This window comes from Oncorhynchus masou, chromosome 1 (genome assembly GCF_036934945.1).
Source record: "Oncorhynchus masou masou isolate Uvic2021 chromosome 1, UVic_Omas_1.1, whole genome shotgun sequence".
NCBI lineage: Eukaryota > Metazoa > Chordata > Actinopteri > Salmoniformes > Salmonidae > Oncorhynchus > Oncorhynchus masou.
This window is the reverse complement of record NC_088212.1, coordinates 22717236-22743841: the sequence shown is the minus strand read 5'-3', so window position 1 is coordinate 22743841 and position 26606 is coordinate 22717236. Positions and strand designations below refer to the sequence as shown.

The 26606-nt window shown below is 44.5% G+C and overlaps 1 pseudogene; it reads right to left on the bottom strand.

Moving 5' to 3' along the window:
• Window positions 1-25425, bottom strand: part of LOC135539424 (neurogenic locus notch homolog protein 1-like) — a 52977-nt pseudogene extending 27552 nt beyond the window's left edge.
• Window positions 25426-26606: the final 1181 nt, after the last annotated feature.

The window sequence follows — 26606 nt, the reverse complement described above, 5'->3', positions numbered from 1 at the left end:
TGGAGTTTGTCACTTTAGTCTAATTTCTCTCCATTCTATTCAGGAGCCAGAAAACATTCAATAAGTTTTAGTTTATTTTGAAATCTATGTTTGTTGTTTTGTTGTTGTTTTTATGCTCCTGCTAGTATCACTGCTCTTTATTAAGCTTACATATCAGCCCCAAGGCCTTCATCAGAGCTTTTGTGAGTGTTTTTAATTTGCACATTGCTCCACACACATCTGTTCAATGTATTGAACGGGATTGGAGTCGAGGGAAAATAAATGTGCGTTACCAAATATAACAAGGTTCTGTTTTTATACCTTCAGTGCATTCACAGGTGTACTTATTGGGGCCATCTGTGCACTTGGCGCCATTCTTGCAAGGCGTGCTGGAGCACTCATCAATATCTATCTGGCAAAGGTTCCCAGCAAATCCTGGAAAAACAAGAAGATGTAGGGAGTGAGTGAGTGTGTGTGTGGTTCATTAGAGTGATCTTACCAAGCCCAAACTATGCCCACTCTATCCCTGGAAGCCTACATACATTATGATGAGAGCCCTCAATGACAGAGATGGCTGCATATGAATCAAAATGCCTGCCGTACTACAAGCTTACTGTGTTCTTTCCTTCTGTTCCTTTTCACCACTGCTCCCAAAGGGGGGGGGGGCTCCAAGGCCTCATGACCAGGGGTGAAAGACAAAGGGGGACTGTCTGCTCAATGTAATGCAAAGCCGAGCCAGTTGCCTCTTTTGTCCCCCAAAACTTTTCCATCACAATGTGCATTATCCCGTCCTGCTCTGCCCACTTTCCCCGCCCGCTTCTCCCAACAGGGCTAGCTTGACCTCTGAACTCAGCTATTCAAATCCCTCATCATTCAAAATCAACCAGCAGGCTATCTTATTTTCTCTAGTCATTCTAATCTCTGTTTTTATTTCTTCTGTCACAGGAACGTACAGTGTTCAGTCGTTACACATTTGAATTCTAAGTGGTAAAAAGAAGGATTCTATCTGATAAAGAAAACACAGGTGGTCTAAGCCAAACTGCCAGCCAGACACCAGTTGTCACTAATCCAAATAGGAAGTGGCTACATGGCTATCTGTTAGCTCTGCTCCATTCACAACACAGGGTCCTTTCAATTTTCACTGTTCATCCATGCTAACGCTAATATTACCTCACACACACCTCCCAGAGCCAAAGAGGGGATTTAGCCCGGGCTTCTGGAATCACACATTTCAAAAGGGACGAGTGGGGTTTCCATGGAGATGATGTGTACAGAAATTAAAGGAGAGAGGACCATACCCTACTCCGGCCTGGGCTTACACAGGAAAAAATTTACATCACAAGCAGGCAATGGGGACCCCAAAATCCCCCGCCTCTACCCCATAACCCCTCTAGAGCATAACCGTCTGTGCGTCTCAGTCCCCTCCCGTACCCCAACACCCCCTCCCACTTTCACTACTGTCTCATTCAGGCCTCTCTCCTGGCCCCCTTACCCCATCCCCATCCCATAGATATGGGGGCTTTTCAACAGCTAAGCTCTAGTGTTCTCTGCTGTACTGCTCTACTGTTAACTGCACTTTCTCAACACAAGGAGCCTCCTGCCTTTCTCTCTGAGCTTTTTTTTGATCAGAACCAACTGAGTACTGCACTATTTTCCATCAGAATTACTTCCACCTCAATAGCCCTGCTGAAAGAATGAAAACAAAAACACATTTTAGAGGCTGAGAAACCTTGTTCAGTGTCGGTCAGCCTCACGTTCTTCTATCAGAGCATTCCTGTGCTAACAAAACCCTCAATGCCTCTCGTCACATGCAGTAGTCCAACCCTAATGGAATCCCTGTAGAAATACCTCATGAAATCATCTAGATTCTACATGCAACAAATCACTACACACAAAACTCAAACCTCACCACAACAGCTTCTACAACTACACAGAAATGTAATACATGAAAACACAACACTATTTCAGCTGATATTCTTAGTTAGACGTTATCTCCTTAATTCTCTCTCAAATAACGTTATTGTGGCTAGCTACATCCAAACCAAGTTTAAGTGCACACTCAAGAGTAAAACCTTGTTCTAAGTGAAAACTTTGTCAAGCCCTTTCTTATGGATTTTCCTCCTCGTCGGGCGCTGGCCTGCTAAAGCCTGCCTGAGGGCAGGGATTAGAGTCTGCCTCCCGCGCCCATCCAGTCCAGGGGGGTGATCGACCCCCCTCAGACCGCCGCAGCGTCCCAGGGCTCACCTGTGGGGCACTGGCAGTGGAAGGTGTTGATCTTGTCGATACATTTCCCATTGTTCAGGCAGGGGTTGTTGGCGCACTCGTCAGTATTGATCTGGCAGAACAGTCCCTCATAGCCTGTAGCCAATTAGCAAGGGAAACAAGACACAGGGCCAGTTAGTTAGTTAGTTAACCATGAGATTTGTATAGTAACATTGACCGTGCCTGACTTCAAATATATAGTTTTAGATTGCAGCCATCCTTTGATTAAAATGGTGTCTTTACCTGGCATACAGATGCAGTGGAAACCTCCTATCTGGTCGAGGCACGTGGCTTCGTTCTGGCAGGGGTTGGAGAGGCACTCGTTGACGTCGTGTTCACATCGAGCTCCAGAGAAGCCAGGCTGACACTTACACTGGAACGAACCCTTGGTGTTCAGGCACTTCCCTCCATGCTCACAGGGGTTGCCACCTAGACACACAAAGAGACATGGAGTGAATCTTAACAAACATGTTACAGGGTGTGCTCCTTCACAATGCTGTGTAGTGGTTGCTACCTGTCTGCCTCTCTGCTGTGTAGTGGTTGCTACCTGTCTGCCTCTCTGCTGTGTAGGGGTTGCTACCTGTCTGCCTCTCTGCTGTGTAGGGGTTGCTACCTGTCTGCCTCTCTGCTGTGTAGGGGTTGCTACCTGTCTACCTCTCTGCTGTGTATGGGGTTGCTACCTCTCTGCCTCTCTGCTGTGTAGGGGTTGCTACCTGTCTACCTCTCTGCTGTGTAGGGGTTGCTACCTGTCTACATCTCTGCTGTGTAGGGGTTTCAACCTGTCTGCCTCTCTGCTGTGTAGGGGTTGCTACCTGTCTGTCTGCCTCTCTGCTGTGTAGGGGTTGCTACCTGTCTGCCTCTCTGCTGTGTAGTGGTTTCAACCTGTCTGCCTCTCTGCTGTATAGACGTTGCTACATGTCTACCTCTCTGCTGTGTAGTGGTTGCTACCTGTCTGCCTCTCTGCTGTATAGGGGTTCCTACCTGTCCGCCTCTCTGCTGTGTAGGGGTTGCTACCTGTCTGCCTCTCTGCTGTGTAGTGGTTTCAACCTGTCTGCCTCTCTGCTGTGTAGGGGTTGCTACCTGTCTACCTCTCTGCTGTGTAGGGGTTTAGACCTGTCTGCTTCTCTGCTGTGTAGGGGTTTAGACCTGTCTACCTCTCTGCTATGTAGGGGTTTAGACCTGTCTGCCTCTCTGCTATGTAGGGGTTTAGACCTGTCTACATCTCTGCTGTGTCGTGGTTTCAACCTGTCTGCCTCTCTGCTCATGGCCCTCCTGCTACTTGGACCCTATCGGGCTGATTTCTACCGGCCTCCCCTCAACCCCTGTCAGCCCTGGCCCATGAGTGGGTTTCTGATCTCTAAGGTCGAGGAAACCCCATTTCTAGTTCTTGACTAACCAAGCATAACGAAGCCCATGAAGAATAAAGCCAATTCCTATAATGATCTAATGTGTGTTTCTGAAAGCATCCCTCAGTGGTCTGAGCTCAGTTACCTAGTGAGCATTCGTCAACATCCTGGTCACAAGCGGCACCAATGTAGCCAAGGGGACAGGTGCAGATGGCCTTGCCATTGACGGGGTTGGTGTCACAGTTAGAGCCTTTCTGACAGGGGTTACTAATACAGGCGTCATCCAGGTGACACAACAGACCTGGCACAGAACAAATAAAACAGGGGATGTTGATAGGCGTAACAGTTATTTACTTCGTTAAAGTTATTTATTTAGTTATTGTTTTTCAACCTTGTAATAACTAGCTATAGTAAATACAGTGAAAATATATGTGCTGCTGGCACTGTAAAAGGAAAGGCTACCAATGTAGTATCACTGTTGTAAACACATGATATTCAGCATTAAATGGTGTAAGATATACAAGTATAAAAAGCTCAGGGTCAGAACAATTAAAAAACAAGGAGAAATGCAGAGGACCAAAGTGCTTTGGCTGACCTGTGCGACCATGGGGACACTCGCAGAAGAAGGACGCCACACGGTCATGGCAGATGGCGCCCTGATAGCAGGCGGCATTGGCACAGTCGTCAATATTCTCTCCACAGTCATCGCCCGTCCACCCGTTGACACAGACACACTGGTAGGCACTGTAGATGTTGTGGCACGTTCCACCGTTCTGGCACGCGTTGGGCATCAGTTGGCACTCGTCAACATCCTCTGTACAGAACTGGCCTATAGGGGAGAACATGGAGGAAACGCACTTGTCAACAGCGCACCGTGCACCCAAATGGGTCAATGAGAGCCAATGAGAGCCAATTAATAATAATGAAAAGAAAGGGGACTTCCACTGTGGAGTTCAGAGTAGGGTCAAAGTTATCCCATAAAGACTGATGCAGGGTGATACAGTATATGTTTGTATTCACCTCATGATCTAGGTTAGGATTGGGGGTTAGTAATCTGATCCTAGATCTGTATTCATGAGCAACTTCTACCAGGAGTGTAGAGAAGAGTGGGTGGGTGAGGGGTACAGTATGTTTACCTGTGAATTCTGGTTTGCATTGGCAGTTATAGGTGTTAACCCCGTCCACGCAGGTTCCTCCATTGTGACACTCGTGTCCTGGACAGTCGTCAATGTTAGTGTCACAGTTCTGACCCGAGAAACCTGGAGAGGACAGGACATCATGTTAAATACACACATATTACACACTGTTGTTTGTCATCTCAACAGAAGTGATCAAGTTAGATTTGCATGAATAAAGAGGGAATATCAAGGAAGCCTATTGGATATCTAAATATGTTTGTCTCTTTGGATCATTCTCTTTGCTTTTCCTAGTTTAAAAAATGTCTGGTTGGTTTCTTTCAAAACAAGGGAAGTGAAACTCTTTTACAGTTAATGTGGTCAACGGCCTCCTTCTTCAGAGGGTAATGAATGGCAGCGGTGGCAACCCTCCTTGAGTATGTGGCAGTCAGAAAAACAGCCAGCCACACCACAGCTACCCTTCCTGCCCTGGCATTACACAACAAAAGACCACACTATTGTTTGGCTCCCTGACTGCAGAAGAAAAAGACAGGGACATTTAATAGGCAATACTGCCAATTTTGTGGAAGTAGAATCTGAGCACCATTGGCTTGTTGACAATGAGAGTACTTGTCTTGATTCATAATATAAATTATCTTTCTTTGGTACTGAAGTTACTGTGAGAACCGTCCAAAATAGTGTGTAAGGCACAAAGACAGTGGTATGGCGCCTGCTAGGAGCTCAGTGGAGGTCTGTCTATCCCAGCCTGGCTTTAGAGCAGGGTGGAAGTGGTGACGTGATGGGTGGGGAGCAGGGAGAGAAGATGACAAGTCCTGGTAACCTATAGGACTAGCAGGCTCTACTTTGCTGTGAGAATGTTGTCTCTCCACCATTTCCTCACAATAAGGCACAATGCTTTCCTGTTCACACACACACAGCACTGTGGAGCCACTACAAACAGCTCTCACACACACAGCACTATGGAGCCACTGCACACACAGTTTCTTCCTCCTGCACTCACATCATGACCAGCCAATAGACAACAGAGAACAGTACTGCTAGTTTAATTCACAGTGGTTTTGGATGTTTGATTGAGTCAAGATGGCTTGAAGTGGGTAGACTCGCGGAGAAAACACTTAGCTACCCCTAAGTGGAAACGGATTGCACAAGTTGAAAGTTCGTACAGGATCAAATCCTAACTTTATATAATCTCACATAACTGAAACTTTTTCATAGTTGAATAGACTGATTGTAAATGGTTTGGGATACAAGCGCCTGCTAAATGACTAAAATGTCATGTAAATGTAGGCTTCTGCTCATAGTGGATCAGACGGGACCACATTAAACAGAGCAGTACCTGGCACACAGGAGCATTCGTAGGTGGTGTCTCCCTTCTGGACGCAGGTGGCCCCGTTGTGGCAGGGGGAGGGATTGCACGGTAGGTAGCGGGTATCACAGTGCTTGCCTGTGTACTCCTGGGGACACTGGCAGCGGTAGGTGCCCACCTCGTTCACACACACCCCTCCGTTCTGGCAGGGCAAGGGGCTCTGGGCACATTCATTGACATCCTGCTTGCAGGTCTGACCATAGAAGAAGGGGGTGCAGGAACAGATGTAGTGGGACTCGAAGGGGGTGCAATGCCCGCCATTGGCACAGGGGTTAGAGGCACAGGGGTCTGCCTGCTGGCACTGCTTACCTGGAGGAGACAGACACTCATCTTGTAAATAAAGGATGAAACATTTAATAAATTCACGATTATAACTTTATTTACATTAGGGCTCTCACAATACAATATTATGACGATACTTAGGTGCTGATACAATATGTATTGCGATTCTCACAATTTTATATGTATTGTGATTTGATACTGTGGTTTTATTGCGATTTGATGTTCCAAACACATTGCTCACCATATGTCTGCTACAGACAGACAAGAGCCATGAGAAAACAAGTTTTGATCAGTTATGGAAATAAAAATGCTGAAAACAAATTTGCTCTCTATTTCAAAAGAAGATGGAGAACAAGCTACAAAGGACAACTACTGGAGTTTTGGTGCAGGTACAGCCAACTAGCACAAAACATTATATTGCAATATTGTCAAAACGATTCAATGCAATTTATCGTCAAAAATAATATCCCAGGATGTAACTGTATCGATTTTTTCGCTCAGCACTAATTTAATGTACAGTCATGGCCAAAGGTTTTGAGAATGACACATATTAATTTCCACAAAGTTTGCTGCTTCAGTGTCATTAGATAATTTTGTCAGATGTTACTATGGAATACTGAAGCATCATTACAAGCATTTCATAAGTGTCAAAGGCTTTTTATTGACAATTACATGAAGTTGATGCAAAGAATAAAAAATAAAAATTTAAGACCTCTGCAATCAGCCCTGGCATGCTGCCCATTAACTTCTGATCCACATCCTGACTGATGGCAGCCAATTCTTGTATAATCAATGCTTGGAGTTTGTCAGAATTTGTGGGTTTTTGTTTGTCCACCCGCCTCTTGAGGATTGACCACAAGTTCTCAATGGAATTAAGGTCTGGGGAGTTTCCTGGCCATGGACCCAAAATATCAATGTTTTGTTCCCCGAGCCACTTAGTTATCACTTTTGCCTTATGGCAAGGTGATCCATAATGCTGGAAAAGGCATTGTTCATCACCAAACTGGTCCTGGATGGTTGGGAGAAGTTGCTCTCGGAGGATGTGTTGGTAGCATTCTTTATTCATGGCTGTATTCTTAGGCAAAATTGTGAGTGAGCCCACTCCCTTGGCTGAGATGCTTTACTGTTGGTATAACACAGGACTGATGGTAGCGCTCACCTTGTCTTCTCCGGACAAGCTTTTTTCCAGATGCCCCAAACAATCGGAAAGGGGATTCATCAGAGAAAATGACTTTACCCCAGTCCTCAGCAGTCCAATCCCTGTACCTTTTGCAGAATATCAGTCTGTCCCTGATGTTTTTCCTGGAGAGAATTGGCTTCTTTGCTACCCTCCTTGACACCAGGCCATTCTACAAAAGTCTTCGCCTCACTGTGCATGCAGATGCACTCACACCTGCCTGCTGCCATTCCTGAGCAAGCTCTGTACTGGTGGTGCCTCGATCCCACAGCTGAATCAACTTTAGGAGACGGTCCTGGCGCTCGCTGGACTTTCTTGGGCGCCCTGAAGCCTTCTTCACAGCAATTGAACCGCTCTCCTTGAAGTTCTTGATGATCCGATAAATGGTTGATTTAGGTGCAAACTTATTGCCAGCAATATCCTTGCATGTGAAGCTTTTTTGTGTGCAAAGCAATGATGACGGCACATGTTTCCTTGCAGGTAACCATGATTGACAGAGGAGAACAATGATTCCAAGCACCACCCTCCTTTTGAAGCTTCCAGTCTGTTATTGTCCTCGTCTGTTATTGTCCTCGTCAACACTCACACCTGAGTTAACGAGAGAATCACTGACATGATGTCAGCTGGTCCTTTTGTGGCAGGGCTGAAATGCAGTGGAAATGTTTTTGGGGGATTCAGTTCATTTGCATTGCAAATAGGGACATTGCAATTAATTGCAATTCATCTGATCACTCTCCATAACATTCTGGAGTATATGCAAATTGCCATCATACAAACTGAGGCAGCAGACTTTGTGAAAATGTATATTTGTGTCATTCTCAAAACTTTTGGCCACGACTGTACATACAAAGCTACTTGTATTTTAAGGAAAATAATGCCCTACGGTTAGTTGTAACCATGGTCAGTTTACATTTTTCAATGAACAGAAGACCAGTTAGTAATGCTATTTGTCACTACTAGAGTATGCAGTTTTTCCCTCCGGTATTCTGACTACAGTGTGAGTAGTAAATATGACAGTGTTCACCTGACCAGCCAGGGGGACATCTACACTTGTACTCTCTGAGGTTGACCAGATCGCAGGTGCCACCGTTCCGGCAGGGAGAGCTGAGACAAGCGTTGTCGATTGGCGTCAGACACAGGCGGTCCGTGAAGCCCGGTAGGCAGGAACACGTGGAGTCCACTGAGTTCCCACGGGGTACCGCGTGACACGAGCCACCATTTCTACACGGAGAGGAGATGCAGGGGTCCTGGTGCTGACACTTGCTCCCTACGAATCCTTCCCGACACCTGGGGGGGAGGGGGAGGGGAGAGAGAGGAGAGAGGAGAGAGGAGAGAGAGAGAGAGAGCGAGAGAGAGGGACAGGATGTGTCAGCATTAATGGTTTAGGAAAAGTTGTATTCAACAGGTGAGGACTGACAACAACAAAACACTGTCTTTTTTTCAAGTTAACACGAGTCAAGCATGTGTGGCTATTGCAATGCCACCTGTCTTTATCTGTTTTAGTAGATATAAGATGTTGGAAAGCAGGAATGGTGAAAGCAAAATACCTAGTTGGCTTCCACTTTACTGCTTTCACCTGTTTTCAGAGGTCAGTACAAACAAGGACAGGAAGCCACTTTAGGCAATTGAGATTTCCCTACTGTGTGCTCATCAATATACATCTCCAGCAGCCTGGGAAACAGCCTCAGCCTGAAACTAAGTAAGTAAGTAAGTAAAGAACGAACTAGTCCCTGCTCACTGTGAAAGACACCCAGAGGGCTCAGACAGGAGGATGCTGTCTCTCTTTCAGTCCTGACCACTGTTTTAACAACACGGCAACATAGCCATGAGAACTATGCAGAAAAACCGCACATTTGCCTTTTTACTATCGTCCTCTCAGACAATGAGTTAGGCCATAAACCACAGCAACTCCAGGACATGGGGGGCAGAGGGTGGGACTGCAAATGGTTCCCAGGGTGGAGAGGGGGAGAGAGAGAGAGCGAGGTTGAGAGGAGGAGGCGCGGGAGGGAGAAAGAGAGAGAGAGAGAGAGAGAGAGAGCGAGAAAGAGGAAGAAAGGGAGAGTGAGTGGGGGCTGTCAGGTCAGTGGGGATGGATTCACACATTTACTATTACAATGAGATGGCTTGGAGAGTCCCCAGAGGGTAAGCAAAGTACACTCCCATCCAAGGGCCAAACAGCGTGCACACACACACACGCACATGCGCACTGCACATACACACACACACCCGCACTGCACATACACACACACACACACACACACAGGTGGCCAGTGGGGTCAGTGAGGTGATCAGGGAGGTTACCAACTGTTCAACAGATCAGTCATGTCAGAGTCAGCTGAAAGAGATAACCCACCACCTTCAGTTTGGAACCTCACTGCTTCAACATGCTCCTATTTGTCATCCAGAGGGTTTCTGTACTGCTTCCCAAAGGGCTGAAGGGTGGGGGTTGGTCATTATGGATAGACTAACTCCATTCATCAATAGTACACAATAACATTGAGCTGGACACTGACAATAATGGTAATCCAGTCTCATTATTTGACATAAAAAGTTGTCCACCGTGGCACCAATCAACAGCTCTTAGCGAGAAATATGCTCCACTCCTTTGTTTCAGTGCTCTAAGGACAAGGCAGTGTCTATACCATTCTTTAAATTTAGAGTTAACATCATGGATACTTAAAAGCAGTGTGCCCCCACCTCCCTCTCTCTCTCTCTGACAAGGGACACAGAGCGAGCACTGTAAACTATCATGAACCACACAGACACTTTTGATATCAGTCATTCTCCTAGCGAAGCTTTCGCTAATTCCTTGTCAATTCCCCCAAGGCAAAACATGAAAACAATACCAAACATTCCCAAACAAGCTAAGTCCTTCCTATTGGAGGTTGTTGTGTTTTTGTTTTATAGTTGCAACTAGGATTGCATTTCTTTAAATATATAATACCTGTTGATTAAAGCTACTGTGTGTCACTGATTATATAGTGTTACGCCTCAGCAACATTTTAATATAGTTAAAAGTTCTCACTCCAAAATACCATGATAGAGTTGTCTATTACTATTAGCCCTGGGGGGCTGGCTAAATCACATCCCCAAACATTCCCAGGGGGGCGTTGGATGTGTGAGTGAGAAGACTGAGGGCCTGGGGCCAAGCAGAGGCCCCTGGGGACAGACATGTGTTTAGACAGCGTTTCTCTCTCACAGGATTAGGGTGACCAGGGAAAGAAAACATCACATGCTAGACTGGGCACTAGCTACACAAACATTAAGGATCCGATGGCATGTCACTCTGCTTTAATAATGCTAGGCTGAGCAACCTTTCCAGACACTGGGATAAACCATGGAATCACCCCTCTTTGGTTACAATGAGCATGTTTGTTAGGATGTTTTTTTCTCCAGAGATAGAAAAGGCCATCTACCAAAGTCCCATCATTGCCATATGCTATTTTAGGACTATTCTAAATCACTCATCTAAACATGGTCCCGTTTATTTTGCTGCGGAGAGAAGAATTAATCCTCAGTTCAGCTAATTCACATAATTTGTTATCTTTTTAAAATTATGACAGTGATGTATAAGAATGCAGAAGCATTCCGCCAGGCAGCAATGCAATGCAATTCTGAAATAGTGGGAGTCTATAAGGCAACCCGTGTCACGATCGTAGTCAAGGAAATGACCGGAACAAGGTGCAGCGTCGTAAGCATACATTCTTTTAATTTAAATGTCGCCAACAAAAACAATAAAACGAACATGAAGCTCTGTAAGGCTATACATGCCACTAACAAAGACAACAACCCACAAATGAGAAAAGGAAAAAGGCTGCCTAAGTATGATTCCCAATCAGAGACAACGATAGACAGCTGTCCCTGATTGAGAATCATACCCGGCCAAAAACAAAGAACAAGAAAGCATAGACTTTCCCACCCGAGTCATAGCCTGACCAAACAAACATAGAGAATAAAAGGATCTCTACGGTCAGGGCGTGACAACCCGGGTCTCCCATAAAGGGGGACAGAGCAGACACAGTGGGTGCCTGGTTCTGGGGTTGTGAGGCTGGGCATGCGTTTCTCTCTGGGCCATCGTTCCCAAAAGGCTGCAGTCAAGGAGCAGGTGCGCATGTTAATGAGGAGACGGCAGCTGCTGCCTAACCACCGCCCACTCACCCCTCCCTCCCTCCACCCCCCTGTTTCTGCGCCCTCTGTGCCCATCTTCTTCCCTCCCCAGGAGAATAGCTAGAGCCTGGGGGTGTCTGAATGCCCCCCTACTCCCCAGCTCTGGAGGGGGATAGGATGAGAGGCCCCATTGTTTCTCCTCCCCATTCAGACCTGACCACAGGCAGGCCAGGAGCCTCCAAGTTGAGAGTGTGCATTGAGCTGTTAAACCTTCTCCTTTCTGTTCCTTCTTCCCTCCGTCCTGCTCTCCTTTCTATCTGGCTCATCCGTGCTCTCTCTCACACTCACTTTTTCTGGTCCTTCATTCTGCCTTCTTTTCATTTCCTCTCACTCACACCTCCTTCATGAATTCTCTCTCTCTCTCTCTCTCTCTCTCTCTCTCTCTCTCTCTCTCTCTCTCTCTCTCTCTCTCTCTCTCTCTCTCTCTCTCTCTCTCTCTCTCTCTCTCTCTCTCTCTCTCTCTCTCTCTCTCTCTCTCTCTCTCTCTCTCTCTCTCTCTCTCTCTCTCTCTCTCTCTCTCTCTCTCTCTCTCTCTCTCTCTCTCTCTCTCTCTCTCTCTCTCTCTCTCTCTCTCTCTCTCTCTCTCTCTCTCTCTCTCTCTCTCATAGGGTTGTCTGGTTTTGTGAGCCACCATATTAGGATTTATGAGTCTCTCTCAACTGCTTCAAAGTCTGAGTCTGTTTGTTACTTTTCAATGGTCAACCATGTTGGGGGGGTGAAAGAGGATCCTAGAAGTGGAATTTTAAAAACAAACCCGAAACACACTTGAAAGATGCAGAGAGACAAACAAAAGCTGTCTGAAAGAAAGGAAATTGGAACTGGTTTTGGAGGGGGGACTGAGGAGGTTGCTGGTTGGAAGGAATGTTGGTGTTTACTATAAAAAAGCTTTCCCCTGTCTCCTGAACCTCTTGACTGCAGTCCTCAATGGAGGCTTCTGGCAACCTCACTTTACAGGGCTCCACAAAACCTCACACCCGGTTTGAAACGGGGCCCAGACCTGCGCGTCCACACAAACATAACAACGTCTCTCACACATGCACGCATACACACACACAGAGGCCTAGAGAGCTGCGGTTTCTTACAACACAGTCCCCTGTCTCACACTGGGGCTTCAAAGACAAATACATAAAGCACCCTCTCCCCTGCCTCGGTCCACGTGGCCCCGCTGCTCAAACACACTGAAGCATTGGCATTTGCACAGAGTCAACCTCAACGCGCGCTATCCAAGAATGCTAAAAGTTCTCTCTTTAACTTGGCGAGAAGTCGACAAATACGCTGTCAGCACACAATACGTTTTACAAGACACACACAGCTAACCGTCTTAATGCCTCACACAGACACTCAACTAACTATTTTATGGAGTCTTTAGTTTGCACCACTCAGAACAAACAGTGAAAGGCAGCTGCTGCTGCTACAACAGACTCCTGGCTGCATCATCTAGAGCACACTAATCTCGACAGCAGGTAAACTTTCTGCTCGAAAGTTAAATAAAGAAGAGCTGAAAAGAGGAGAGGAATCAGAAGCTGTTCAAATATCAGGTGTGCGGCGTGTCTGAGTGATGTTGCATAACAGGAGAATCTCTAGTCAGGCTGTTGTTGTTGTCCTTTCACTGTTGTGCCTCCCTCCCTCTGTGCCCCAGTAGCCTCCATTGTCCTGCTGGGATTTATTATCTTCCTGGCCACCAGTAGCCCGTGGATCTCTTTCTCTCTGTGTGTGTGTATGTGTGTGTGTGTGTGTGTGTGTGTGTGTGATTGATGCAGTGTGCATCAGGCGGCTCAGGATCAGCCCAGGCCGGCAGCAGATGTTGTCATGACACCTGACCTCGGGAGCAGACACCACTCTGGGGGTTTCCCCACTGTTGGGCCAATCTGCCATCTGTCACACTCTGAAGTCGCTATGCACAGAAAGGCACTGCGGCTTTGAAGACAGACAGGCGTACACATGCACACACAGACGTACAAACACACACACACACAGGCGTACAGGCTCAAGTCTCCCACTTGCCTGCTGTTGTGGCCTACCTCTGGACCTATCAGGGCTGTGCTTTGTTTCAATAGATCCTATGACATCCATGAAGCCCTTCTATGTTACCCATTCTACAGTATCGTACTGTAGTTTCTCTAGAGGGGAAAACAGACCAAGCAGACTAACGGTAATTAGCAGAGTGGCTGTCCTATCGCATCTGAACCCCAAACATCAGTCTTCACTTTCTATTCATTTCCTGACAATTCTACATGTTGAATGCTTGAATCGCAAACCTGGTCGACCCCCAACAGGTGATGTACTGCGCAGGGAGGATGTTTTGGTTGGTCTGTCGGTGGCGTAAAAGAAAAGCAACACTTAAACGGTTCTAATTTAATTTCATAACAACACCACATCAGATTTCAACACAGTGTACTGAGTAAGTGATAAACTGTTCCATTTTGGGCCTCGAACTAATCAAGTGATTTTTACAAAATGTCTCTCCTTTATATGCCCCCACTTCTTTCTCTTTATGGCACGAAACTGCCTTCAGCCTGGAGTCAAACTGTGCCAGGAACACTCTATTCCCCTGCATCACTTCTCTCCACTCTCTTTTCCAGGCTGTTTGGTGTCTGTGCCTCTGCTAAAGTATCCTTTCGTCTTCACTGATCTGTTTAAAAGCACTCCCTGGGGCCTGCTTTTGTACTGTGCCTCAGCCTCTCTCTCTAATCGTGCACATGAGAGCTGACCTTCCCAGCCCAAATCTGTTAGTGTTTATTAGAGGCCTGTTTATTTGGCCGCTCCCACAGGGACAGGGATACAACAGAGCAGAAGGGGGACAGAGGAGGCAGGAGGACAACAAGGGAGGCAATAGGAGGACAGGGGAGGCAGGTGAGACGAGGAGGATGAGGAAAGGTAGGCAGGAGGATTACAGGGGAGGCAGGAGGAAAAGGCAGGAGGAAAACAGGGGAGGAAGGAGGAAGACAAGGGAGACCGGAGGTGGACAGAGGAGGCAGGAAGAAGACATGGGAGGGGGCTGGCCCAGGTCGGGGGAAACATTTGGGAATGGCGCAGCACAGCTTCCAGAAAAACAATTGCTTTCAAACTAGGGATTTCATGGCTAATTAGGGGTAAAACAGTACTTCTGCTCATAGATTATGCATGTATGAAATACACATTGATACATCCAGTCCAAAGTGGGAGGTTTAAAAAATACTTAGTAGTCGACAAAGTTCCACAGCATGTCTTTAAGTGCTTAAAGGTGGCTGAAGGTGTGTGACATGGAAGCAGACCATGAGGTAGTTATTGTACAGAGCACACTGAGCTAAGTGCTGTGTTTGGTTGAGTACTACCTATGAGAAAATGAAGTAATTCTAATGTATTTTGTGAAGTTTAGGTGATTTAAAAAAACAGATTCTCTCTTTAGTTTAAACATGATTTCAGAATGTTTGTTGCTGTTTTTAAAACTTTAAAGGTCCTCATCACTCCATCCAGAAGTAAGCCATTAGTTTATGTTTTATGTTCTCTTTGTGGAAAGTATCCTGTGTGAGTATGTGTGTGAAAGATCATAGAACACCTGCTACTGTAAGGCACAAGTCTTCTGTTTCGAGTAATCAAAACCACAAGTGGGTATTATGGAACGTGCTGCCTTGTGGGTAATGTAAGTCCCTTTCAGTTGTTCTGTTATGATCCAGACAGGTGGTTGGGTTCAAATACACCAATTGAGGAAATGTTCCTCTAAAATGTTCTATCCTGCCCCGCTACACATGCACAACTGAGTGGCTGTCACTCATATTAGCCGGTGATCAAAGTTTATGTGATTTTTCTTGGCATGTGTCACCCGTCCGGTACAAATATCTCTAATCCCCAACATCAAGTCACTACAATCAGTCAGAACAGAATAGAATAGAACAGTTAGAGGCTCAGCTCAGCCTCTCTTTCCCTCCACTGAGGTATGTGCTAAAGGAAAGCTGACTCCGCCCCGGCGGCCCATGAAAGCACAGGGTAAAACCATTAGAATTAAATCACTTTTTGACCGCACCCTTTTTGATTTGAACGAAACCTTCCATTTATACAGTATTTGCCCAGTGTAGAAGTGGTCAGAAAGTCACTTTTTGAACCTGAATGCCAAAACGTTCAAGAGATAAAAGGTGCTGAAAGTTGACCCATTTTGCATACCCCACCATACCATGAGATATCCATGTCTTCATCACTGGAAAAGATCAACGGTTGAGATTGATACTTAAAAGCGTGCAAACAGGGTTTTCAAACTATTTTATAATTTCAGGTGGGAAAAAAATGACTTTTTTTTTCAAGAAAGAAACAAATCTTTTCCAGTGATGGTATGGTGGGGTTATGCACAATGGGTCAACTTTCAGCACCTTTATCTCCTGAATGTTTTGGCATTCAGGTCCAAAAAGTGCCTTTCTGACCACTTCTATGGAACGTGTTGTTTAAATCAAAAGGGATGCTGTCAAAAAGTGATTCAAAATGGATTTACCCCACAGGACCCTGTGTGATGATATGATCACATGCAATACAGCACCTTTTCTTTCCCCAGCCCTTTCCCATTTTCTGAATGAAAGGATGGGGGGGGGGGACTAAGAGTCAGGGACTCATCTGCCCGGTAGCAAACAGAGGATGTATTGAAGCATTCCTGGCCGGAGACAAGGGACGCTTTCATTCATGATGTACTGTGGTCAGTCACCACCACACCACACATGCCAGGGAATTAATTGGCCTGCTTCTTATTTAACTTCAGCCAGAGAAAGTTTTAACACACATGTAGCTCGGCAATCTAGCTAGCTATTCTGAAGGGAATTCAATAAAGCCTGGACAGAAACTTGAGAGATTGATTATCTGAGGTTATATCAGTTCCAGGTCTTTGAATACAGTGCCTGCAGAATATAATCTGTCATAGAAGCCTCTGCCTCAGGCGCTAACTGGGCTATTTCTGTCTGTCTGAAGGAAGGGTTACTGGCTGTTACTGAAGAATACTTATTTCACCAGCCAGGCTCATAGGCAGCGCTCCAATTACTGAAGCCTCAATTTAGCTGACATGCTTACAAGCTGGAGACGCTGCTGTGACATATTGGAGTGGCCGGAGGGAGACAGGCTGTTACTGCAGATAACTTATCTCATCAGGCAAAGTAGTGCACTACATAGAAAATATGGTTCATGGGTCCTGGTCAAAAGTAGTGCACTACATAGGAAATAGGGTCCATGGGTCCTGGTCAAAAGGAGTGCACTGCATAGGGATTAGGGTCCCATTTTGGACACAACTAGAGTGATTAGGTCTATCTACAGTACAGGACAGGTTGGTGAGTGACAGGCAGCCAGCCATATTGCTAAATATGCCCCAGCCCAGTTTCATCCATACCACATCACCTCCAAATCTTACCTCTCCAGTGAGGGACTAAGCCCTCGTTTGAAGTACAAGAGGTCACGTGAATCACTGCATCAATGGCCTGTCAAAAAAACTAAGTTGTTTTGAGCAGTCTCTTCTGTTTGCCTGCCGACTGACTGAGGTATGTGAACTCTGGGCATGGCAGCCCTCTCCGGACCATCGATCGCTCATCTCTCTGTCTGAGGCTCGGAGGCTAAGCTCCTTGATTCTAGCCATCCCAGATAGGGTTTCATATTTTCCAGGTATTTTACAAATGTTCCATCCCGAGAATAAATCACTTTTCTCCCGGGTAACACAGAATTTCTCACCCAAACCAGAAGTGTCATTCTAACTCATAAATATTTCTGGATTTGATTAGAGCTTTGATCGACATGAAAATTCAGACCTGATGAGCCATACATTAAAGACATTTTATGAGACAAACCTAAAAAAGCCCAAATGATTGTGTTGTTATCCAATACATAGCCTCTGATATATAGACTAGCACACATTATGCATAACAGAAAAACTTAAAAGCCCAAAGATGCAGCTATGCTCTCCTGGGTAAATAAATGAAACATGCTCCAGTAAGCTAATATTTTTGAGTGTGGACTGTATTACCGTAGTGTATTATACTGTAGCATATGAGATGGAATTACGCACCTCGTTCAAACCATGCAGCTGGGAGAGAACATGTGATCCTAATGCAGGACACGCAGCCTACAAAGTTACAATTATTGACTAGCATTTTTTATATACATTTACATTTACATTTAAGTCATTTAGCAGACGCTCTTATCCAGAGCGACTTACAAATTGGAGATGATATGCAGATGATGATGTGCAAATAGAGATACTGGGGTGCAAAAGAGCAAGAGGGTAAGTAATATTATGGGGATGAGGTAGTCGGGTGTGCTATTTACAGATTGGCTGTGCGCAGGTACAGTGATCGGTAAGCTGCTCAGACAACTGCAGTTGAAGTCGGAAATGTCCATTGCTCGTGTTTCTTGGCCCAAGCAAGTGTCTTCTTCTATTGGTGTCCTTTAGTAGTGGTTTCTTTGCAGCAATTCAACTACGAATAAAAGAATAAGAGCACTTCCTCCCAGCTGCCCACTGCACTGAGGATAGGAAACACTGTCACCACCGATAAATCCACGATAATTGAGAATTTCAATAAGCATTTTTATACGGCTGGCCATGCTTTCCACCTGGCCACCCCTACCCTGGTCAGCAGCCCTGCACCCCCCCCTCCCCTCAAAAGCAACTTGCCCAAGCCTCCCCTTTCTCCTTTAAATCCACATAGCTGATGTTCAGAAAGAGCTGCAAAACCCGGACACCTACAAATCAGCAGAGCTAGACAATCTGGACCCTATCTTCCTAAAATTATCAGCCGAAATTGTTGCAGCCCCTATTACTTGCCTGTTCAACCTCTCTTCCGTATCGTCTGAGATCCCCAAAGATTGGAAAGCTGCCACAGTCATCCCCCTTTTCAAAGGGGGAGACACTGTAGACACAAACTGCTACAGACCTATATCTATCCTACCCTGCCTTTCTAAGGTCTTCGAAAGCCAAGTCAACAAACAGATTACCGACCATTTTGTATCCCACCGTACCTTCTCCGCTATGCAATCTGGTTTCAGAGCTGGCCATGGGTGCACCTCAGCCACGCTCAAGGTCCTAAACAATATCATAACCTCCATCGATAAGAGAAAATACCGTTCAGCTGTATTCATAAACCTAGCCAAGGCTTTCGACTCTGTCAATCACCACATTCTTATCAGCAGACTCAACAACCTTGGTTTCTCAAATGACTGCCTCTCCTGGTTCCCCAACTACTTCTCAAATAGAGTTCAGTGTGTCAAATCGGAGGACCTGTTGTCCGGACCTCTGGCAGTCTCTATGGGGGTGCCACAGGGTTCAAATCTTGGGCCAACTCTTTTCTCTGTATACATCAATGATGTCGCTCTTGCTGCTGGTGATTCTCTGATCCACCTCTACGCAAACGACACAATTCTGTATACTTCTGGCCTTTCTTTGGACACTGTGTTTATTTATTTGTCTGTTGATTTAGTTTTGCTCCTTTGCACCCCAGTATCTCTACTAGCACAATCATCTTCTGCACATCGATCACTCCAGTGTTTAACTGCTAAATTGTAATTATTTTGCCACCATGGGCCTATTTATTGCCTTACCTCCCTTATCCTACCTCATTTGCACGCACTGTATATTAACTTTTTTTCTATTGTGTTATTGACTGTATGTTTGTTTATTCCATGTGTAACTCTGTGTTGTTGTTTGTGTTGCACTGCTTTGCTTTATCTTGGCCAGGTCGCAGTTGTAAATGATAACTTGTTCTCAACTAGCCTACCTGGTTAAATACAGGTGAAATAAAAAATAAAAATTAAATGAAGGCCTGATTCACAAAGTCTCCTCTGAACAGTTGATGTTGAAATGTGTCTGTTACTTGAACTCAGTGAAACATTTTTGTGTCACGCCCTGACCTTAGAGGGCCTTTTTATTTCTCTATTTAGGTTGGGGTGTCATTTGGGTGGGCATTCTAGTTTTTCTATTACTTTGTTGGCCGGGTACGGTTCCCAATCGGAAGCAACTGTCTATCGTTGTCTCTGATTGGGGATCATACTCAGCCGTTTTCCACCTTTAGTTTGTGGGATCTTGTTTGTGTGTAGTTGCTTCCTGCACTGCATGTAGCTTTACGTTCGTTTTTGTATTTTGTTTTTTAAAGTGTAATTTAAATAAAAGTAAAATGTACGCCTACCACGCTGCACCTTGGTCCAATCCATCTCTAAATGATCGTGACAATTTGGGCTGTAATTTCTGAGGCTGGCAACTCTAATGAACTTATCCTCTGCAGCAGAGGTAACTCTGGGTATTCCTTTCCTGTGGCGGTCATCATTTGAGCCAGTTTGATCATGGCGCTTGATGGTTTTTGCGACTGTACTTGAAGAAATGTTCTAAGTTCTTGAAATGTTCCTCATTGACTGACCTTCATGTCTTAAAGTGGACGGTCATTTCTCTTTGCTTTTTTTGTGCTGTTCTTGCCATAATATGGACTTGGTCTTTTATCAAATAGGCTATCTTCTGTATACCACCCCTACCTTGTCACAACACAACTGACATGCTCAAATGCATTAAGAAGGAAAGAAATTCCACAAATTAACTTTTAACAGGGCACACCTGTCAATTGAAATGCATTCCAGGTGACTACCTCATGAAGCTGGTTCAGAATCAGTAGGTGTGTCCAAACTTTTGACCTTTACTGTATACAGTATATATCTTGAACATGATTATCTATTTTGGATGCAATTTGAATGGAATTGATGGAGAGAGAGAAAGGCCGCGAAAGATTGCTCACATGCACACTGATTTAAAGCAACGATTCGAGTGATTGGCTGTTTTAAAACTCTGCAGCTGCAATAAATAAAAATAAAAACATCTTTACAATTAAAAATTGAGGTGACCCCCCCAAAAGCCAGATGGAGATGTGTAAATTAGATGAGCATTCAGTTCATATATTACTGTAGCATAGGCTATGCTGCAGCAATGTAGGCCTACCTGTCACGAGAAAAAAAGCTACCATGATGAGATGATACATGCATTGTAAACTGCGCTCCATATTGAGATGCACCGTCTGTCCCCACCCTGAGCGTTGATGATTGATCATACAGAGAGCAGAAAGAAGGCCGTAGAGAATCAGATTTAGACATCGCATATAATTTAGCAGTTTAATTTCAGGTCATACTGTTCATAGAAATAACTTATTCAAATGGACTGGTCTCTCGCAGTTAAATCCCACAGCCTCGCCAGGATCGTGGATCATATCTCTCTCTCCCCTAGCTCTGCTTGGCCCTACACTGCACTGCTTTCTGTTACTGTCATGTCATCCTGCTAGATGAAAGGCCTCCTTCAAGGCCTCAGAGAAAACTACCCTGGCCTGCCCTGATCCCGGTGGCTCTCATTCGCCAGTCCAGATATTGGGTTGGGCCGCGGTACTCATGGAATGTAAAGTAGGCATCCCTGCAGTACTATATAAAACTGAAGGATTGGATGGGACTTGACCTGGGAATCCCACTTGTCTTGACTTCAGAGTGACATGGTTTTATTTGAGGTGAAGGAACGTTGTAATCCTGTTAGGAATGGAAACATGGCAGTGGAAAGACACTTTCTGTCTGCTCAGTAGGGAGTTTCATGGAGACCATCATAGAATGTAGCTCATATCATTGAGTGGGTTAGACAGGCTGTAACACAGACAGACACCACCACACCTCACCACACCCAACTCTCTCTCTGTGAGCATCTCATTAAACATCCAACATAAGGCCTTTGGTATACAGTAAAGCAGGGCGATATGGGGGAAAAATCCATATTACGATAAATTTCTTGAATTGATGCGATAACGATAAATAGAACAATACGTTTATAACACAATTATCCTTTAAACTACTACAATTAGTTTGATGGTTGTAGCTACCAACTGTCCCATTAACAATCACCCATATTAGAAATGTATTTCATTTCAAACTTCACGTTTCTCTAGCATAGGATACTTATTGTGATGAACGATATCAGCCAAATGCCTGTGATAAGTGTATGGTCGGTATCGTCCCAGCTCTAGCCTAGAGTACCTAGTGGGTTGATGGGTCATTCATTACACCTAACTCATAACATGAAGAGGCAACATGTCAATTATCTGCAGAACCCATCTGGATGTGGTTAGTCCATCCAGGCATTCACTTATACTGTATTATTTTCCCACAACGCTCACAACATTTGTCAACAATTCAGTAGGACCTGCCACATAATTCTTCCATTTTGAAAAGACACTGGTGAGAAATGCATGTTGAAGATGAAATTGTTATGGAAAGAAACGAGCGCTGTTAACATTAGGCCACAGTATTAGTATTAGATCAATCTGATAGGGTGCACTTAGCTTACTCCGCCAAATGTTCCCGTTTCAGCCACTTTTTCACATCACTGCACTGTTTAAAGTTTTTCAAAACCCTGTTTAAAGGCCCAGTGCAGTCAAAAATAAGTTTCCTGTGTTTTATATCATATTGTACAACAGCTGAAATGAACATTGTAAAAGTGTGAAAACATTGGATCAGTGTTATTTCCTGATAGTTGCTGGTTGAAAATACAATCTACACAGGACCTTCTAATCAGCAGGTTTGCATGGGCGGGAGTTTTGGCTTTCCATGGTGACATCACCATGCGGTAAATTGGCTAATAGACCAATAAGAAAGAGAGTTTCAAGCCTTTCTGACAATAACAGCTAGTTTTCAGTTTTCTCCCTCCCCACTCAGACCACTCCCAGACAGTCCTAGCAAAATTGGTTGAGAAAAAAATGTTGGGCTAAAAGCTATTTGCCCATTTTAATGGAAATATTTTACAGCAAGCCACTTAATTGTTTCCCAGAAATTATTTGATATTGATATAAAAATGGCTGCATTGGGCCTTTAGAATTTGTCCAAACATACTATATATCCATAAACAAACAGCATTTCCAGCAATGAACACTAGAGAAGACATAACCTCTGACCTCTGCCTGCACATTTCAGACACATTGTGGGATTGTCAACTCTTGGTACTACGTAATAATAATTTAAAAAATAAGCATAGTACACAAAATTAGGCATAGTAAAAAACTCCATGCCTCTCAAAAAAACATGGTGCTCCATCACAATCTCCATGTTTAACTAAAAGAGTACGAGGACAGTGAGAGGCACAATGATGACTATGTGGCCCAACAAGAGGGTTCTGCCAGACAGAATTAAGATGTGGCCAAGAGCCAAAATGGCTGCCTGGGCATGCAGGAGCCAAGCGCCGATCCGGCCGGCCTGATTGAGCTGCCGCACCAGCCCAGCTTCACCACACTCCACTGCAGCTCAGTAAGACGACACTGGCACTCCAATGCCACGCTGGAAACAGAGCCAATGTTCAGGTAGCCTTAATGGAACAGGGGGTAAGAGGGTTCAGCGGACAATAGAAGTTCTATGTGTCGGTGATGTAGAAGAGCTACTCAACACTTTGTATAGAACTGCTCATTTCACTTTCAAAAACAGTGAATAACAACAACAACATTAGAACAACCTGAGATATGCATTACAACTTGTTTACTAACTTTCAGTTTCCTTACGTATCGGCTCCCAATTATGAAACCATCCAGTCTAATTACACTCTACTGCCATCTGTCCTTTGAAATCTCTCAGAGAGAGAGAGAGAAAGCCCATTCAACATCAACAGGGGGACAAAACCCTTGAGCAGGGGGAGGACAGAGGGAGTAGGGGGTAGGACGGGGGGAGAGGCAGTAGGTCAGGGGGAGTAGGACAGAGGCCGCAGCCAGCACTCTGGGAAGCCTCACCCAGATTAGTCACAGAGAATTAATCTGACTGGAGAACAATGGCCACCGAGCTTCTGGCAAAGCCCAGCTGTCGCTCCGTGAAAGAAAAGAGAAACAAGATTTTGGGCCCAGAGTGGTTGTCTCGAACATAGACTTCTGCTGGAGAGGGAGCCTGCATGCAGTAGCAGTGGGCAAAACTGGGCAGGCCACGAGACACACAGACACAGCAACCCCCAGTGCAGTCCTCATCAATAAGCCTGGGTTGTGTTTGCCTTCCAACAATAGGCATGTGCTGCTCTCTGAGAGAACTGAAAATGCAGTGAGCGGCCTATGGCAGGCCTCAGCTCAACACGATTTAACAACTTATTACAAAAAGTTATGTCATTCACTAAATGATCTCTGGAATGTATAATATGTGTTTATACAGGCTGCAGGTGTTTCCCTCTAGTCAAATAATGGGATTTGAAACTTACTTGCACTCTCCATTTCCATCAGCTGTGGCCTCACACCTCCCCAGTTTCAAACACAACTCGGTGGACATAGAGCATCGTAAACCTGCAAACAGAATGTGTCAACACAACAACAACAGCACAATCCAAGTATAAATACTCATGTCTTCTTTCTATTTTCACATTTGAGGAGAAGATTTTCACATACAGCCATCACATTAACAAAATAACACCAAAGTGCTTTGTTAACTAAGCCATGAGTAATAAATTACTGAACTATCCCTCATGACGGTGATTGTTTTGGCCCAGGTGTGACTACAGCCATCTTGAAGTGCAGTTTGTGGTGAATGGGAATTGACACAACACTGGTAGGTGCATTTTTCTTCCCTTTTCAGCTGTCCCATCGAATGTACTATATTTGGGGAGTAACATAGCGCTGCGAAAACGGTTCTGTGTAACTCGACTCAAAACTGCCCCAATGGCCGAGGCTTGAGTTTTCATATTCCTGTGAAAAGTTATAGACTGAACAGTGAACTTTCTGGCAAACGCGTCACGCACAGCGAACCGTCTGTTGCAGCGTCTGTCTGGCACCAGGTTGGTCTGGCGCGAGCTGCGTCTGCGAGCGGAGAGTGCAACAGCTGTCAAGCGAGAGGCGCACGCACAATGAATACATCCACATGAAACGTATGGAGGAAATGGAAACAATATCCATGTGCAAATAAAATCTACATAGAAAGTATACGTTGGAATGAGAATAAGTTATAACAGAGCAGTTATACATAAATCGTAATTGGTTATCAGTGCGTTGTGGGAGCTCAAATCACTGCAAATTAAGAAACTTTCTCACAATTGTGGGAGTCATGCATGAGACTACAACCAATATGTCTGATGTTGACAATGTGATGCCTGGCTATCTGTGAATACAAAGTAAACTTCAGATAGAAACTAAACGGAAGCTGAAGAAAAAAGAAGCACAACTAAAGAGGCAGTTTTGCCAAGTATTTCCCTTGTGTCAAGCCATCCTCAGAGAGAAGCTGCCTTTGAAAAAACGCTTGGAGATCGAATGCAACAAGTGCAACGTTCTGAGATAGTTAAAAAAAATCAGGTTTGCGACTTCTTCCTATTTGTTCCTGTCAGCATTTACTTTGCAATAATACGAGCGTATGTAAGTGAATTCGTGGAAAACATCTCCGTAATAGGCTAAATGTAAATGTAAATGTATATATATATGTTTATGAATGTTTACCCACTGTGTATCGAACCAAACATGGTTTAATATTATTATTGCGCTTACCTCGTGTTAGAACAATCAGCGACAACAGGAAAGTTAGTTTCACAAAGAAAGGATGCATTCCTTTTTTTCTGATTTAAAATTGATAAATAATTCCACCTGGAGTTATCATAGATCCTATTTTATTTTCCCCTTCGACAATTAAAAAAACGTCGAATTCATAATTTCATAGATCCAAAAAAGTAACCGTTTGCGGCGCGTCTCTGTGAACTCCGTAGTGTACATGCAATGTTGTCACTCCAGTTTCCAAGTTGTAAATGATTTGAGGGACTCAATTCTCAATTCCTCCATTCCCAATTCCACATCTAGGGGCGTTATCCTTCCGCGCCACAAAAGCCTTGTTCACATTGGCAGTTTGAAATGACTCAATATTTGTTTTGTTTTTTAGAATCTGCTGTTTTTCCTTCAATCTGAACAGCCAAAAAGCACATGGAATCAGATATGTAACAGACACATATATTATTTGAAATCATATAAAATACTGTATCTGTGCTTGATTAAGCGTGCCTATTGCAATGGAACCAATAGAAAAGTTCAACAAGTGCGCACCTTCGGAGGTGGTTTGAAATCAGATACACATTTGATTCCTGGCCATTGGACTTTTGTCTGAATGATCAAATCTAATTGATTTGCTCTCAAGTGGTTTTTAGACTGTTATTTGGCATATTTTGTTGCTAGCTAGCTACTCTGTTGACAGTTTGTTGAGCTGTAGTGGTGAAGGCCTGTGTTCCTTAGTTGGTAGAGTGTGGCACAATGCCAGGGTTGTGGGTTTGATTCCAATGGGGGACCAGTTTGAACAAATACTAAAATGTATGCACTCACTACTGTTGATTGTTTGCAAACAAATTAGTGAATGTACTAAATAGCTAGTCAAAAAGGATAGGTTTTGAAAGTTGGATAATCTTATCCTTTGAGGCTTTAAAGTGTTTTCACAGTATGATTTTGAGCATTCGAAGCAACTGGGATGTCCATGGCAGGCATTGTTGTCACCTTAGCTTGCTGCATAGCTTATGAGTGGTCAAGTTCTTTTTGTGTGCCCTGGGTGAGCTGAGTTTGCTCATTTTAGACCATTCCATTGATCCTTATGCAAAACAAACTCCTCGAGGGATTATAGCCTGTCAGCAAATGACCGCTGTCTGAACACACTCATCCGATTTGGTCATTTGTAACTTGCTGTTTGGACAGTCAGTATTCCAAAACGGGTTTGAAAAACAACTGATTTGAGCATTAAGGTCTGCAGTGAGAACAAGTCATAGGCCTACTTCAACCATGACAACCATTCATTGTATCCAGAAAACTTTCTGAGGAGCAGTGGGAAAATACACGCACCCTATGTAAAGCCATCAAAATAACATATTTACAAACATTTTCTCCCTGCCATTTCTTGTTAAATTGTAGGCTATTGCAATCACTGACAAAACAACACATAAATGAAAGCCACAGTAT